This window comes from Peromyscus californicus, unplaced genomic scaffold, assembly GCF_007827085.1.
Source record: "Peromyscus californicus insignis strain IS unplaced genomic scaffold, ASM782708v3 Scaffold_20__1_contigs__length_68692818, whole genome shotgun sequence".
Lineage (NCBI taxonomy): Eukaryota > Metazoa > Chordata > Mammalia > Rodentia > Cricetidae > Peromyscus > Peromyscus californicus.
In genome coordinates, this window is record NW_026294503.1 from 44,041,580 (window position 1) to 44,058,431 (window position 16,852).

General features: G+C 52.9%; 1 long non-coding RNA gene across 1 annotated transcript; it reads left to right on the top strand.

Moving 5' to 3' along the window:
• The first annotated feature begins 1,558 nt into the window (after positions 1–1,558).
• LOC128116764 (uncharacterized) lies at positions 1,559–3,981 on the top strand. The gene is made up of 2 exons (XR_008220592.1): positions 1,559–2,694; positions 3,087–3,981. It is a non-coding gene; the product is annotated as an uncharacterized LOC128116764 (long non-coding RNA).
• The last annotated feature ends 12,871 nt before the right edge of the window (positions 3,982–16,852 follow it).

Consider the following 16,852-nt stretch of genomic DNA (forward strand, 5'->3'; position numbering starts at 1 on the left):
CCTGACTCATGGCAGGGGCCTTGCAGCTTGCTGCTAATGCCCAGGCCTGGCCTGATCCCCCCACAGCTGTGTCTCAGCGAGCCCAGACAGTAGACTCGCTGAGTGATGCTGACCTCAACTCAGTGACCTCTCTCTGCCCTCTGAGGAATGAATTCATATTCTCTCCCCCTCCCATCCCCTGCCACCCCTCTCTGAGACAGGGTTCTGACTGTCCTGGGACTTACTATGTAGACCAGGGTGGCCTCGATCTTCCTGCCTCTGTCCCCCAAGTGCTGGGATCAAAGGCATGTGTCACAATGCCTGGCTGGATTCTCTTTTTTAATGTGCCCACAAATCTACTGAGTGGCTGAGACTGTATACACAGGAAAGTGAAGCTTCAGGAGGCCAGCGACCAGCCTGAGATTGATTGGAGGCCCAGCACTCAAGCTCTGCTTTTGTGGGCCATTTGTAGCAAGGTGCCATAGCCAGCTGGGACTTGGGAGATGGGTGTCCTTAGAAACAGCCCAAGGGAGAGGCTTCATGCTATGTAGCCAAAGCATTGTAGATGAGGATGGCCCTCTAGAGGTGCTGTTCAGGGGCCTGTCACCCACCCACCACCAGCGAGCTCACCTTACACACCTAATAGGAACAATTCCCACTCTTGACACTTAGTAGGTATTACATAAACATTAACTGCAGGAATTGGACGATAGCAGGACAGCCACCTAAGGACGGGCCCCTGGGAGTCATCTCCAAAGGTGTAGCCTAGTCCTTTGAGGCCTCCAGCTTCTATGCTTGAGACCCCCTGGGAAGCCTTACCCATGGACAGCCCCGACCACACCACCCCTTCTCCAAGCCTTGGTGGACCCCTGACATCTTCCCTTCCTTCAGCCTTCACAGCTGGGCTCCCGCCCCTCAGTGTCCGACCTCCGCTGCCTCATCTCCTTGGCTCTGGCTGCTCCTGCCCCGTTGGCTTCCTGCCTGCTCCTAAGCTCAGCAACACATTCCCTCTTGGGGCCCTGGCATGTGTTGATCTCTCTGTCTAGAACATTCCTGTTCTAAATATTCTTCCCTCTCTCATTCAGAATCTCAGTTCAATGTCATACTCTTTTAGTGGTGTCTGCTCCCTCTCTTCCTCTTCCCTTCTTCCTCCTCCTCACCCTCCTTCCTCTCCTCCACCTTTTTCTTGACAGGGTCTGGCACTTCTTCTGTAGCCCAGGCTGGTCTAGAACTTGAGATTCCCCTGCCTCAGCTTTGGAGTCCTGGGATCATAGGTGCATATTATCACATCCAGAAGTGACTGTTTCTCACGTGACCCTCCCTCCCGGTTCGCCCTCTACCCTGCTTTATTTTCCACCACAGAGCTTAAGATACGCTGATATTAGCCCATAGGTGTGTTTATTGCCCATCTCCTTCACAGGAACATTAGACTGGCAAGGGCAAAGGCAGTCCATTTGTCCGTGGCTATGGCCGGAGGGCTGGAACAGGGCTGAGGACACAGCAGTGTTCCCTCAACGTTTGAAGAAGAAAGGAAGGAGGGAGGGAGGGAGGGAGGGAGGGAGGGAGGAGAGAACAGGAATGGAGGAAGAAGGCAAAGAGAAAAGGGAGGAGAGGAGAGAGAGGAAAAGGCCCTTTTAGTGTCCCTGGCCCTGTTATCAGATGTGGCTTCTAGAAGCCTGGACACCAAGACTAGTCCGTAGAAGGTGGGGTAGGAGGAACAAGCTGGGGCTGGGAATAAAGAAATCCAATTAGATCTGAAGAACTTTCTATAAGACAAAAAAAAAAGAAAAAAGGCGCAAAGATGGTTGTCAAGGAGAGAGAAGTGTCCCCGCGGCAGGAAGCAGCCGGGAAGCCCAACAGCCCTGGAACTGGGTGGCCCCGCCATGGGACCTGAACCCAGAAGATGGAAGGCATGGGGGGGGGGTTCCCCGGAGGTTGGGGGCAGGTGAGGCCCGCGGACTGGAAGGCCCTCGAGGCTCCTCCGGCCGGGCCTAGGCAGGCAGAAGCCCGTCTGTGGCTCGTCCCCGGCTCGTCGTCGTCCCCAGGCCGGAGGCGGCTGGGCTCGGGCCCAGCAGCCATGTTGGGAGCTGGGCCTGGACGCCACCGAACCCGGGCTCGCTGGGGACCCGCGGGGGCCCCCCCCCCCCGGCTCTTCTGCCGCCGCTCCCCACCTCCCACGGCGGCGGCCCGGGGGGCCCCCCGCGCCCATGGGGTTAACTCTCTCCCCGTCCCTCTGGGCTCCGAGTTGTTTTCCGAGCGAGCGAGCGAGGCAGAGAATGGCTCTCTTGTTACCAACATGGCTTCTGGGCATTGGGTAATGCGCTCCCTCGTCTCCGGGCCGAGTCACAAAGGGACCTTTTGTTCCTCTCCCGGCCCCTCTCTCTGCCCCCCACCCGCCCCGGCTCCCTCTTCCCCACGCCTCCTGCCCTGCTCTGCGGCACCCCTGGGCGGCCAGGCCTGACCGTGGCCTGGCCGCCGTGCCCTCCCTCGCCCCGGAGGAGAAGGGCCCTGGGCGGCCATGGCGGCCACGGCGGCGGCCATTTTGAAAGCGGCCCTTCCAGGCTCCCCGCGGCTCCTCGGGGCGAGCCTCGGGGCGCGAGGTGGGGGGCCCTGCGGCCCCCTGTCCGCGCCTCTCCCAGGCTTCCAGCCTCTCAGGCGGCCATCTCACTGCATCCGCACAGCTGGCCCTGGGACGGGGAGAGCCGGGCTCAGAGGGTGGGTGCCGGCGTCCAGGCCTCGGGGTGCAGGGGCTGCGGTGGGGGCCAGGGCACAGGGCGGCGGGCCCCCAAGACCTCCTCTAGAGAGAGCAGCCCGTACTCCAGGGCCGGCCTCTAAGGAGGGCCCAAACCAAATTTCCCCGGGAACTTTGCAAAATACGACAGAATGTGTCCGAGGTGGGGATGTCAGGAAGCCAGGCAGACAATGGAGCGGCTGCTCCTCTGAAAGTTCTTGCCGCCGTCCCCTCCCTCAGCCACCCTGCTGCCCATAGGCAGCAAAGGGCTGATGATATCACTTTTTAAACGAGGGAACTGAGTCACAGGGAAGCGACTCAGTCGGGTCTTGGCTCTCGCCCCCACTGACTCCAGTTCACTTGTTCTGTCTTCTAGGGCCACACTGCCTGCCCACCCCCAAAAGGGCCCAGAACCGGGAAGGAGATGGACAGAAACATTTAGGTGGATTATAGCCACCTTGGCCATGTCTAGAATCACGGAGGCCATCGCTCTGAGGAGGCAGGGCTCAGCCACCAGAACACTCTGTGACTGCTCCATCTCACCCACCCATGTGGAGAGAGCACGTTAGCACGTTCACAGGCTGGGAGTGTGTGCTCTCCTCTGTCTCTTGTCTGCTCTGCTGGGCCTGCCTCCTGGGGAGGCAGAGGCAGATAGGAACTTGAGGACTTGTGGATTGGGGTGTGTGTGTGTGTTGGGGGGTGGGTTGGGGAGAGACTCTGAGTTGAACCACTTGCCCTGTGGCCCTCAAAGAGAAGCGAGGAGTTTCAGAAGCTGCAGGTCAGGGTGCCTGGACACACTGAGGGTGTTCCTACTTCTCTCTGGAAGCTGAGGGAGAAAGGCTTCCTGGAGGAGGTGACAGAGATGATTAGGTCCAAACGAAGGCTGAGGTAAAGAACACGGAGGAGGAGCTGCTGCTGGGGAGAGGCAGGGAAGGAGATGGTGAGTGGTGTGTGGGAGGGAAGAGCCCCATAGCCCACGTGTGCTGTAGTGGGGTGTGGCAGGGAAAATAAGGATGGGCAGAGGCGAGCTGCCGTGCGAGCCCAGAGGACTGGGGGTAGCTGCTGAGAAAGACACATGGATCCTGAGGGCAGAGGAAAGCTTAATGATCTGGGTTTTATTTATATTTATTGATTTGTTTATGAGACAGAGTCTGTCTGTGGAGCCCTGGCTGCCCTGGAACTCTGTATAGACCGGGCTGGCCTCCGACTCACAGAGACCTGCCTGCCTCTGCCGAAGTACTGGGATTAAAGGTGTGTGTCACCAGCCCCAACTACTCACTGAGTTTATAGAGTCAGATTTATTTTGTGTTCTAGAAAGATCTCTGCCCCGTTGGCTAGGTCTGTGCCAGCCAGCACCTAGCACAGTGCCCAGCTTGTGGGAAAGGTTTTGAATCAGTGGGTAGTGCCAGCAGCAGCCATTGAGGCAATGGTTCTCTCTAGCTGTGGCTGAGGCCTCAGTCTCGTCAGGGGTAAAATGGGGTGACAGGTGCCTGCCTTGTGGGCATGTGGCAGTGGTTGGAGAAACGTGGCAGGCTGACTTCCATGTCCTGTGTAAGGCCAGCACTCTGCTGTGGGGTGTTCTTTGGGGGAATGCGGAGGCACTCAGTTATCTAAGCAACAGAGATCATGACAGCAGTCTTCAAGGCATAAGGTCTTCACATGGCCCCCCGAATAAGCCATGAAGAAGGAAGGGCTGCTTTCTCTGTCACCTCGTCCAGGAAAATGAGGCTCACGTGGGAACTCTGACTTGCCCAAGGTCCCTCCACCTCTGAGTGGTGAGTGGAAATTCACTGGATGCCGGCTCATACCACGTGAGGATAGGGATGGGTAAGACTTGAAGACACAGTGCAGACCAGCGGACCAGATGGTGGGGGACAGACACAAGACAGGGGAGGTGTCAAGAGCAGCCCACCCCCTCTGTTTTTGTAGATAGACCCATTTCATAGCAAGGCAGAAAGGTGTGGGTACTGTGAGCATGTATGTGAGGAGATGCTATGAGGTCTGGGGGGCCTCACAGCTTGGGACTGGGAAAATAGTGGGGCAAGGTGAAGGCCCCCCATCCTAGAGCGAGGCCAGGGAGATGTGTGGAAAGGCTGCAGATCCCCTGGGCATGGAGAGAGGAGGAGGAGGAGGAGGAGGAGGAGGAGGAGGAGGAGGAGGAGGAGGAGGAGGAGGATGGCTTCTGCTACTCCCACAGGGGATCATAGCGGCCAGGTGACCAGCAGTGTGGTCTGGAAAGACAGGAGAGGGCTTCAGAGAGAAGGGCCTGGGCACTGGACCTTCCCCAGAGCAGAGGTGGGGGGTACTGGGAAAGAGCACTTGCTGATGGTACCTGGGGCAGCACCAGCTCCCTTGGGCATGGGAGGGGGATATAGAGTCTAGAAGCATTGTTCTCTACAGGGTGAGAAAAAGGAGAGATGAGGAAGGAGAGATACTGACGGTGCAGGGGAAGGGAGGGGAGGCTGACATGGAATGGCTTGGAAGGGAAGGAGATTCCACATCCGGAGGGAGGGTCTGGAGGCAGGAGCTATTTGTTGGTGGGAGAGGGGAGGCTGAAGACTCTGTTCAGTGGCATTTCCACTCTGCAGGTGGAGGCTGGATGCATAGAGCTTGGGGTGCCCTAAGAGCTGGCATCTCCAGGTCTAGAGAGGGCAGGAGGGTACACGGAGCCTGGGGTACTCTGAGAGCTGGCATCTAGGGTCTAGAGAGGGCAAGAGGGTGCACAGAGCTTGGGGTACTCTGAGAGCTGGCATCTAGGGTCTAGAGAGGGCAAGAGGGTGCACAGAGCTTGGGGTACTCTGAGAGCTGGCATCTAGGGTCTAGAGAGGGCAGGAGGGTGCACAGAGCTTGGGTGCCCTGAGAGCTGACATCTTCAGGAGCTGCCGAGCTGCCTTTTTCCTTCTTGGTGCTGGCCACATTCCTGGCCTGGGAGCAATGAGCCTGTCTACCCCTGTGCCATTCCGGACGGTCTTGCAGAGGTGCCTCGCCTGGTCCTGGGTGGCTGTCATCACCCCACAGTGTGTATCAAGGGGAACAAGGGCTAGGCAGCTCCAGAGGGATTGGGTGGTCTCCAGCCCCGTCTCTCTGTGAACCCTCCCACCCTTCCCCCAAAGGGCTGCAAAGCTGTCACCTGCCACAGCACCCTACCAAAGCACATAGCGGGACTTCAAGTATGTTTGCCCTGTACTTGTCTGCTCTTGGCAGAGTTCAAAGCCCTGACCTCTGCCTGCTCATGAGGCTACCTTACCCAACACTATATTCCTGTGAGGGAGAGAACAGGGCCCCCTGCTGGTCTGCAGGGGAGGGGGGTCGTTTTCCCCTGCTATCCAAACCCGACACTTCATCTCCAGGGAACCCCATGCGCCTCCCAGACCACTCAGACTGTCATAGACATCAGTCATCCTTGCTGCCCAGGTCCCAGGACTGGAGCAGCAGGACAGGCGACCAGCCAAGGTGCACAGGAGCAGGAGGGCCCAGGACCTGGCGGGTAGTCGTCGAGTTAATCTAGGTTGTCACCATTTTGGCAGGTTCCCTTCACGAGGGGCCACAGGGTCACCTTATGACAACCAGGACACACCTGCCGTCACTGCATGGCAGGGCTGCTGCTCAAAGGACCGTGTGCCAGCCCAGTCTCTGTGGTGACTTGGTTCCGGGGAGGCTGCACCTGACAGCACTCCCTTAAAGAAATGTGTCTGTACAGATCTCTGCCCGAAGATGCCGTTGCAGTGTGTTTAATAACAAAAGCTGCTGGGACCTTACCATTCAGGAGCACAGGACGGGAACCCGAGGCCGATCGTGTTCACATAACAAAATGCAGTGTGGTGGTAAAAATGGCATTCATGCAGGATTTTTTTTTTTTTCAAGACAGGGTTTCTCAGTAACAGTCCTGGCTGTCCTGGAACTAGCTCTGTAGACCAGGCTGGCCTTGAACTCACTAAGATCCGACTGCCTCTGCCTCCCCAAGTGCTGGGATTAAAGGTGGGCACCACCACCGCCTGGCTTCATGCAGGACTTTAGTGATATGGGGAAGTGTCTATGGTGTCAGCTTATGTGAAACCACGGGACATCAGCAGATACATGCATTCAGATAACTTCAACAGGGAGCAACGAGGTAAAAGCCAACAGCGTGCCCTGCGTGAATCAACTGCGTTTAAACACGCGTAGAAAGAAAATAGGATGGGCGAGGAGAAAACGGGACAGGTGGGGGAGATACTCAGTGGGTAACGTGCTTGCCATGCAAATCTGAGGACCTTAGTTCGATTCCCAAACCCACGTGAGAAAGTCAGGCGTGCTATCACGTGTTTGCAATTCTCAACACTAGAGAGGTGAACTCAGGTGGATCCCCAGCCCATGGGCAGCCAGCCTAGAAAACTTGTCAGGTTCCAGGCCAGTGAGTCCCTGTCTCAAAAATAAGGTGGATCGCACCCTGGACTGGCACCCCAAAGTTGTCCTCCAGCCTCCGTGTGCATATATGTACGAGTTCCCCGGGGAAGGTGGGGAGATTGCGTGCACATGCTTGCACACATGGGAACATTTCTCAGAATATAATAGAGGGCTGGAGGATGGTTCAGTGGTTAAGAATTTGCTGCTCTTGCAGAGGACCAGAGTTTCATTTCCAGCACGTATGTTGGGAAGCTCACAGCCTCCTGTTACTCCAGTTCTGGGGGATCTGACCCTTCTCTGGTCTCTTTGGACACCCACACGCATATGCATAAACACTCATGCACATAAACAATTTTTTTAATTAAAAAATCTGGAAAGACAACAGAAAAAATTGAAGCTTAATTATTCTTGGGATTGTGGAACTTAGTGAGTTATTTATTTACTGACTTACTATTTTTTTTAGACAGGGTCCCACTCTGTAGCTCTAGCCAGACTGGAACTCTGTATAGACTAGACTGGCCCTGACCTTTTGGCAATCCTCCTGCCTCTGCCTCCTGAGTGCTAGGATTACAGTTGTATGCCACTATGCTCAGCTGAGTTTAATTATTTTTTAATTACATTTTATTCCATTTCTGTGTGGGTGAGCATGTATACGTGTGTGTCTCACTCCGAGCCTGTGAGCCCCTTGAGAGTGATGAGCATGGCCACTTCTCCTTTGCCTCCCTGCCACTGGTCCTAGCCTGGCATATGGATTAGGAAGTCACAGGACCATGGTCATGTTCCTGACAATGGAAGTCATACCTCAGTTTCCCCAAGAGCTGGGCATTACCAGATCAGTTTTGAGGACCTACTTGTCCAGAAGATGGACATGGCTGGTGTGGGACAGCCTGGTGTGTGTGTGTGTGTGTGTGTGTGTGTGTGTGTGTGTGTGTGTGTGTACAAGTGTGCTGGTCATTGGATACTGGTTCCTGCCACATCCTGGTAGCCCATGATGGTGGGGAACTGGTATCTGTGGGGCAGAGGAGATGGAGGGCTGTATCTGGGGCCTCAGCAAAGCAGACCTCACCAGAGAAGATGGCCTGGTGTCCCCACTGTGTATGGTGACCTGATGGCAATTAAGGGCCAGCAGGGACTCCTCCCACCAAGAAGGATGGATGGGAAAGGGGAGGGGTTCCCCTGGGGCTATGAATGCTTAGATGCTGCCACTGACAAGCTGGGCTATCCACAGCCCTGAGCACAATATGGTCATTAACCCCTGACCCTGGCCCCCACTTAGCCACTTCCTCTGTAGAAGGAGGGAGGGCAGGATTCCGTCATGATGCTCTTTTCAGTGAAGTTTGGGGGTCACAGCTCTCTCTCTGTAGGCTCCTCTGGAGCTTGGCCCTCAGGCTCTCCAGCTCCATAGCTACTTCAGATTTGAGCAGGAGAGAGCATCTCACACTTTGGCACCCTCAGGAGGGTTCATGGGGCAAAATGCTTCAAGCCAGAGCAGCGTGAGAGGAAGGATTGGAAAAGCCTGAGACGGAGACAGACAGGGAGACGGTAGATAAAGGCTGCTCTTGGCCCCTCTACAGTATGTTCAAAGGCACACAGAGAACAAGCCTGCTATGAAATGAGATGTCGGGTCCTACTCGAACATTAAAACACTAACACTCCAAAATAGGTCTCAGCACCACAGATCCAGCGAGTCAGAAGGACATGCACACATCCTAGAAATTTGAGCCTGGCTTAATACTTGGAATCTGTCAAGACAATTCAACATTGAATGAATGAATTCAGGAGCCGGTCCCATGGCCGTCAACCCTGGAGACACATTTCAGCAACTCCCTGGGATGAACTGTCTTAGACCCATGGGGTGGGGAAGGAGCCTCCGAGCTAAGAAAGATCATTGCTGAAGCCACCCAGCACAGTTTCCAAAGGGGCAAGAGACTCATCCCTTCAAATCCGGCTCTCTGTATTCACCCCTCATCCAAGCGTCTGTTCACTTTATATCCGAGCTCCTAGCCAAAGCAGTTGGCCTATACCGTGAACTTCCAGAACAAAACAAAGTGTAAGGATTGAAAAGGAAGGTGCAGACTGACATTACAGAGCCACAGTTGCCTACACAAAACCCAAACTAGTCCACAGGCAAATGGCTAGAAAATGAAGTTGACCCGAGAGACGCATCCACTAGAGCACTACGAAGGACTGACTGCTGGGCCAGTGAGACGGCTCAGCGGGTAAAGGCTCCTGCTTCAGAGCCCCACGACCTGAGTTCAGCCCCAGAATCCAAAGGGTAGAAGAAGAGAACAGACTCCCATGGCTTACCCTTTGACCTCCATACCTGGGCCTGTGCACGCACAAGGGTGTGTGTGTGTGTGTGTGTGTGTGTTTAATTGTATGAGTGTGTTGCCAATGAATGTGTATTAAGCATGTGCCTGGTGTCCTCAGAGGCCAGAAAAGGATATTGGATCCCTTGGGACTGGAGTTACAGATTGTTATGAGTCACAAGGAGGGTCCTAGAAATTGAACTCTGGTAACCACTGAGCCATCTCTCCAGCCTGCTAATTTTCTTTTTTTTTTTTTTAATTGCAAAGCCAAGTTTAGTTCAGTCGAGTTGAGTGCAATCCCAGCACTCAAGAGGCAGAGGCAGGGGGCTGGAGACATGGCTCGGGGGCTAAGAGCACTGGCTGATCTTACAGAGGACCCAGGTTGGATTCCCAGCACCGGTATAGGGGCTCACAACTGTCTGTAACTTCGGTCCCAGGGATCCGATGCCCTCTTCTGGCCTCCATTGACATTGCACAGACATATAATGATGTGCAAGCAAAACACCCATACACACAAGGTTAAAAATGAAGGAGAAAAAAAAAAAAGAAGAAGCATGAGGATTGTTGAAAGTTCTAGGATAGCCTGGTCTACATAGTTCTTGGCCAGTCTGGGCTAAACAGTGAGAGAATGTCTTTTTTTTTTTTTTTTAAAGCACAATTCAAAACAACAAAACCATGACCTGCAGCATAGGTGAAATTTGAAAATATTACGCTCAATGAAGGAAGCCAGTTACATAAGGACATACATTAAATTATTCCAATTCTTTGAAAGTCCACAACAGGTAAGCTATGAGGCCACAAGCAGAGAAAGACTGGGGAGAGCTGTGGGAAGAGGACCAGGAAGTGAATGTAGGTGGGGAAATGGGTTTTTTGGGAGGGGGTATGATACAAATATTTTGGGATTAAGCACTGGTGAAGCTTGTGTAACCTTGCAAAGGCCCCAACAGCACTGGATGGATGCAGTAGACATTAATGTGAATGGGTGTGGTGTGTGGATCGTATTCAAACTGAAAAATGATTGCATCCAACATCAAAGGTAACAATAAAATTTCCCTCCTTCCTTCCCTCCCTCCCCCCCTCTCTGTTTTTTGAGACAGGGTCTCACTATGTAGTTCTGGCTATTCTAGAACTCACAAAGGTCCTCCTGTCTTTGCCTCCTGGGTGCTGGGATTAAAGATGCAAGTCACTATGACTGGCTTGTTTTTATTTTGTATTTTGGTTTTTCGAGACAGGATTTCTCTGTGTATCCCTGACTATCCCAGAACTCACTCTGTAGACCAGGCTGGCCTCGAACTCACAGAGTTCCTCCTGCCTCTGCCTCCTGAGTTCTGGCATTAAAGGTGTGTGCTACCACAGGCTGGCTGACTTTTTTGAAATAAGGTTTCACTATGTAGTCGAGATGGACTTCACTCATGATCTTCCTGCCTCAGCCTCCTGAGAGTGGGGATTACAGGTGTATGTCTGCCTGGCTGGCTCTGAGAAAGATGATTTTTACGAAGCTTCCACTTACAATAACACAATTAAATATAATAAAAGATTTACAGTGTTGCTGAAAATTTGTTTAGTGGTTTCTTTTTAAAAGTTCAAACCTTGGGGCTGCTGTGAGGACTTGGTGGATGACAGCACTTGCCACCTGGGCTGGAGAACCTGAAAGGGAACCCTGGGTCCCACGGTGGAAGGAGATAGCCTGTTCCTTAAAGCTGTTCCCTGACCTCCATGAATGAGCCTGAACACATACACACACCACATTCAATTAAACCTTAAAAATAAGTGAGATAATAAACTATATTTACTGCAGGATCCAGTGATAGCATCCCAGGCATTTGTCTGAGAGAAATGAACACACAGAACCATAGAGCACTTCGTCTGTGATTGTCAGGAAAGTTAACTGGGGAGGTTTAAAGGTGAATGCTGGGGGCTGGCACGGTGGCCCCATGCCTTTGATCTCAGCACTTGGGGAAGCAGCGGCAGATGGCTCTCTGTGAGCTCCAGGCTGACCAGGGCTGTCCAGGCTGAGGAGAGAGTTGGTCAGTAAAGTGCTTGTTGTGCCTAAGTTTGAGTCCCAGAACCCAAGTTTAAAAAAAGGACAATAACACCCAGTGGTCGTAGTGCACACCTTTAATCCCAGCACTCGGGAGGCAGAGGCAGATGGATCTCTGTGAGTTCAAGGCCAGCCTGGTCTACAGAGTGAGTTCCAGGGCAGACAGGGCTACACAGAAAAATCCTGTCTTGAAAAAACAACAACAACAACAACAACAAAAACAAAAAAGAAATGAAAGAGAAAGATACAAATCAGTGCCCAGAGGCAGCTGTTAGCTCCCAAAGAGAGTCAAGATTTCCAAACTGCATCTACATTCAGTTCAACACAGTCGATCATGGGAATCAGCAAGAGCCCCAGACACCCTGCAGAGGAGTGGGGCCTTGTGTGCTGAGTACCGGCTAAGGCCAGTGGGCTCCCTGCAGAACAGCTGGACCCTGAGGTCCAGGGGCTAGCACAAGGTTGCACCCCGGGGGGGACACTGCAGGACACCGAGGAGGAGCTCTTCACATCTGTCTCCACCTGTCATCCTTGGAGCCTTCTCGCGTGGCTGCACTCACTTGAGCATCCCAAACTACATGTCACTCGAGGTCACTGCCTGAGAGAGGGCCCAAGTCTTCTGGCTTCATCCTAGGCTCTTTCCAAAGTGGACCCCAAGCCAGATGGCTGATTCAGAATCTCTGGTGCATGGTGGGGTGCCTAGCATCTGCATGGGCAATAACTTCCCAGTAGAATTTGGAAGAGGAAGAGAGAGGGAGGAGGGAAGGAAGAGGGAGAGAAGATACAGAGGGAGGGGTGGGGAGGGAGGGGCTGTCTGAGACCTAGTCCTCAGTGGCCAGTAGGGATGAGGAACAATTAGACACTGTCTCTCTGCTCCCGCCCCCCAGCCTTTCATCACTGACCTAACCCAGAGGGCAGAGTGCTGGGGGGGGGGGCAGGGGGCAGGGGCAAGTCAGAGGTCAGCCTCTGCCTGCTGAGCTGGGACAGTGGTTGGAGGGACTTCGGGCCCCTCTGAGGTATACATCCCACTGCTGGCCCAGTCAGCTGACTGGAGACAGTGGCTGAGAAGAAAGGTTTGCCAAAGTGGTGGGATCACGACAGTTACTTGTTTATCCAAACAGACCTGTGCGGAATGCTGGCTACGGACTTGCCACGGTTGCTAGGAGTTGGGGAGGGAGGGTGATTTGATTACGCTTTGGGAGTTTACAATAGGGTAGAAGGCAGACAGAGAGAGAGGGGGAGAGGAGAGAGAGAGAGAGAGAGAGAGAGAGAGAGAGAGAGAGAGAGAGAGAGAGGAGAGAGAGAGAGAGAGAGAGGAGAGAGAGAGGGAGAGAGAGGAGATGAGAGAGGTGAGAGAGAGGAGAGAGAGAGAGAGAGAGAGAGGGAGAGAGAGGAGAGAGAGAGAGAGAGAGAGAGAGAGAGAGAGAGAGAGAGAGAGAGGATGCGAGGATAGATGAGAGAGAGAGAGAGAGAAGAGAGAGAGAGATGAGATGAGAGAGAGAGAGAGAGAGCGAGCTGGTCAGTAAGCAAATATATGCACACAACCACAAACTGTCACATACAAACACACAATGGCCTTGCTGGCCTCCTGAGTATTTCATGTCATCCCCCCCAAATGTAATTGGTGTGCATTTGCCGCAAGGACACTCTGCTGGGGTCTCTGCCAGCTGCCTCCTCACTGGCATCTCCAGTGTCTCCCCAGAGACGGCAGGAATAGGGCCTTTTCCACCTTTTCCACCACGATCATCTTGGAGTTAGCCTGTCTCCTCCCATCTTGCCGGCCATTCCCACTGGCTCCGAAGAACTTGTCAGCAGTATGCCCCACTTGTCTGCCTTACTGTATGTCCTTCTGGCTGGAGTTGGCAAGTGCTCAATAAATATTTATAAAATGAACTTTGGAATGAGTGCGTGGGTCAGACTTCTTGACCTTCACCGGTGACCTTCAGTGCCTTGGAGAGGTCAAAGAAGTGAGGAGTGTAGGCCTTGTGCTGGGTCACAGCGGCAGCTGAGGGGTAGAGGGTCGGGCCCAGCCTGGCATTCAAATGACCAGCCTCACCCACTGTCCACACACTGCAGACTCCCAACCTCTGCAGCCAGCCGAGTCAGCAGGCTGTGACCCCGGGGAATGGCTATTTTGGCACTCCTAGACGGCAGTGCTGAAATTAGCCACCAGGTGGCAGCACGTCCTCGGGAAAAGGATGTGTGGCAGTAAGTGACTCTGGGGATTGAATCCAACCCAGGGAACCACGGAGGTACAAGCTCGGAGGACCCAGGCCTAGAAGGGGCTACAACTTGCACAGGGTCACAAGCTTTAAGTGGCAGGGCTGAGATAGAAGAGAGATCGGTACCTGCTTGGAGAGAATGGGAAACAGGGGGCTTGTCCAAGAGGGAATGAACTGGAAAGCAGGGCCTGAGCTCGTCAGGGAACAACCTGAAATGAGTGGTTATCCTCACTCTGTTTTAGACCCCAGGAGCACAGCTGCCCTTGATGAACAGCTTAGAAGTCTCTATGAGATCTCTGCTGAACACTCTGCCTATGGGGCTCACTCTGTGCTCCCATGAGACATGCATGGCAGCCTTGTCTTTCAGCCACCGTTCCCAGCTGTCTGTCTCTCCTGCCACATGGATTCTCTGAGGTCAGACACTGTATCCCCACAGCCTGCCTCTAGAAGCCTTCACCCTCCTCTCTTCCTCTGCACACCTCCTGTAGGACAGAGGGCCCCTTCCTCCAGGAAGCCTGCCCTGGTTAGAGCACTCCTCTGGACCCACACAGCATCCTGCTCTCCAGGGGTGGAGAGGTCCCTGTTCAGGAGTGTTGGTGACCTGAACAGCCCTGTCCCGTATGTAGACACTGCATTCTGGGCCTCTGACATCTTTGGACAACACTCACAGAATTGTGCCAACCTAGCCTGGTCTGAGAAGAGCTCAGGGATCCGAGTTCAGGACACTTCCCAGATGAGTCACACACAGACACATAAGTACTGTAAGGCCCTTTGGAGGCCCTGCCCTTTGAAATGGTTAGACGTCAATATTTTTTGTTTTTGTTTTGTTTTTTTTGAGACAGGGTTTCTCTGTGTAGCCCTGGCTGTCCTGGAACTCACTCTGTAGACCAGGCTGGCCTTGAACTCACAAAGATCTGCCTGCCTCTGCCTCCTGAGTGCTGGGATTAAAGGCGTGCACCACCACTGCCCAGCGGACTTCATTGTTGTCCTCTGAAGCAACATGAAACCTCTGCCATCTGTGTGACAGAGATCACTCACAAAACACAGTCACATTTCATCCCCCTTTACTGGCTGTCTTGGGAGGATGAATGCTCTGCAGGCACCCAAGGCCTGTAGAAAAATGGTGATCACCTAAGGTCCCCGGTGAAATGGTGGGACTTGGACTTATGCTGTTTATCTGGGAGCTGGAAAGGTGAATTTGATGCAAATTCTGGGCTTGGAGGATATTTCTTCACTGAGCCCAGTTCATTACCTAACATTGGCCTGTGACTCCAGCATTATGGAGGAAACTCAGGCCACTGCTGCTGTCCTGGTCACTTCTCCCTGAAGATGTCCAGCCCTCTGGACCTCCTGAAGCTACCCCAATTGTCTCCTCATGGTCCCATAGAGAACCATGTCAATTCTAAAAGCATTTTATTCCCAGCCAGATGTGTGCTGGTGACTTGCTCCAAATTCCTTGCTATAAAATGGCAGAGCCTGAGTATGAACTAGGGTTGTGTGGGGGAGAAAGGCTGAGGGAGCCCTGAGTTGGATCGCCAGGTCCATATCAACTGGGCAAGCAGCCCTGAGGAGGAGGAGGCAGGAGGTTAGAACTTCAAGGCCATTCTCAGGTAGTGAACTTGGGCAACACAAGATCTTATCTCCAACAAAACAAAAACAAAACCCCCCACTGGCCTGAAAGCAGAGCTTGGTGGAACCACTCCTGCCACCGACCCCATGCAATAGAGGAAGGCGCCTCTCAGAGCCCATTCCCCACTTGCACGGGGTAGCCACCAGTACTTGTTCTGTCCTCACGGGGAGAAGATGGACTGGGATTCTTTGTCAGTGATCTGAGCTGCAGAGCAGTGGGCAGAGGGGAAGGTGGCTGCCATGGTGGCATTCAACACACACCCGATGAGACTCAGCTAAGCTCCCTGCAGGAGATGGGAGGCCTCCATAGGCTATGTGGATAGTCATCCCGCACCCCTGCAGGGGTCTCTGTGAACACCAAGGCCAGCAGAGTGTCAATCCAGGAGAGGCAAGATGGCAGTTTGATTCAACATGTCTCAGTAGTTGGTGTTGGTGCAAACTTCTTTTTTCATTTATTTTATTTTTTTTCTATTATCAGCTTGATACGGTACAAATTCTTATCCTAATAATGAAATGTTTCACTAAAGCATGCCCAGTGATTGGGTAAAACCAAAACTTATTATAAGCCACAGTCATCCTAGGGTCCCCCCTGCTATATAGCCTCCCTGGATCTGTGGGTTGCAGTCTGATTGTCCTTTACTTTATATCTAGTATCCATTTATGAGTGAGTATATACCATGTTTGTTCTTCAGGGTTTGGGTTACCTCACTCAGGATGATATTTTCTAGTTCCATCCATTCACCTGTAAATTTAATTTCATGCTGTCACTGTTTTTCTCTGCTGAGTAGTTCTCCATTATGCATATGTACTACATTTTCTTAATCCATTCTTCAGTTGACGGGCATCTAGGTTGTTTCCAGGTTCTGGCTATTACGAATAGTGGTACAAACTTTTGAGTCTGCCCCTGAGGCATTTATTTTGGGCATATTTAAGCACAGTAAAAAAATTTTTTTTTCAGTAAAAAGTTACCTGGTGATCAATAACTCAGTCATGTGCACATCAAAGCTCCAAACATGACTACACTGAAACTCTTTGTAAAGTACAAGCGATATCTTCCATAAAGATGAGATCTATAGATTAACTGAGAAAGCAAGCTCAAGGGTCTGGGGAAGTATCCAGTGTGGTCTCAGCCACGCAGATAGTGCAAAGGTCACCAAGCAATTAACCACATCCGTTCCCAGTCTTCTGGGCAGAGAACAGGTTATACATCTCTCTCTTTGGAGAGACAACCCTGTGTGATTAACGTTCCTGGTTCCCCTAGTGCTTATCTGTGAGCACAAGGGACTTCGTGCCTCCTAGATGCACTCTCTAACAGCTGGGTAGGGGACACTGGTCTCACTCTGCCTGGATGAGGTGGTTGCCAGCACTGTGGTCCTAGCAGGGCCATTCTCCTCCAGCAAACTTACTTGACATATCATTGGCAGCAGGGGTCGGTGGGCGGATGAGATTGGCCTTCCCAGCTGGGAAGCACTGATGGTGTTTGTTGAGCCTTGGAGGCATGGGGGCTGTATCTTCAATAGGATTCCAGGTCCCTCAGCACTAAGGAAGGAGGCGGTGTGAA